Here is an 801-nt window from a genome sequence, read left to right as displayed (position 1 = left end):
CCCAGGCCTTAGATGGGCCCAAATCAATTCCTCCATAGTTCATGGTCTCCAAGATGCAAGGTCCCTTCTGGTGGACCATCCCCTTACCTTCCCACCAGCAGCAACTTCATTTTCATCCTCAAAAATGGCCAAATAGCACATCAAGGATCCCTGCTCTCAGACTAAAGGGGAAAGATGGGAGAAGGATTCCCAATCTCGCTCATCTAACCTCTGCCTCGTTTACAAAAATAACTCAGAAAAATTCAGCAGCCAAGCATAAAGAGAGTGGATATTCTCACCAAAGGTTTCCTCTCGTCCCTCTGTCAGGAGATGAAACACCAGTGTCCCAGAGAGGGGACAGCCTGGGTGATTATTTCGTTCAAGGGCTCTTTTTTTTTTTTTTAATGAGGCAGCTTGAACCCCAGGAGGTGTCAAATCCAACCCACCAGAAGGGACCTTGCATCTTGGAGACCATGAACTATGGAGGAATTAATTTGGGCCCATCTAAGCCCTGGGCACACAGTGGGTGCTGGATCAAACTGATGGAAATAAACTCACCTCCCTCTGCAAGTTCATGCCACCTGTGCTCCAGCTCGGGTAATGAAAGCCGCCTGGCTTCTAATAGGCCAAGGGACCGTGCCACTTAATTACAGAAGGATCAGAAGAGCAAATGAGAGAGAGAGAGAGAGAGAGAGAGAGAGAGAGAGAGAGAGAGAGAGAGAGAGAGAGAGAGAGAGAGAGACAGAGAGAGAGACAGAGAGAGAGAGAGACCAGGATTTCAGAGCTGGAAGGCAGAATGCTCTCAGGAGCTGGAGAGACACT

Source organism: Mus pahari, chromosome 5 (genome assembly GCF_900095145.1).
Source record: "Mus pahari chromosome 5, PAHARI_EIJ_v1.1, whole genome shotgun sequence".
NCBI lineage: Eukaryota > Metazoa > Chordata > Mammalia > Rodentia > Muridae > Mus > Mus pahari.
This window is presented reverse-complemented; position numbering follows the sequence as displayed.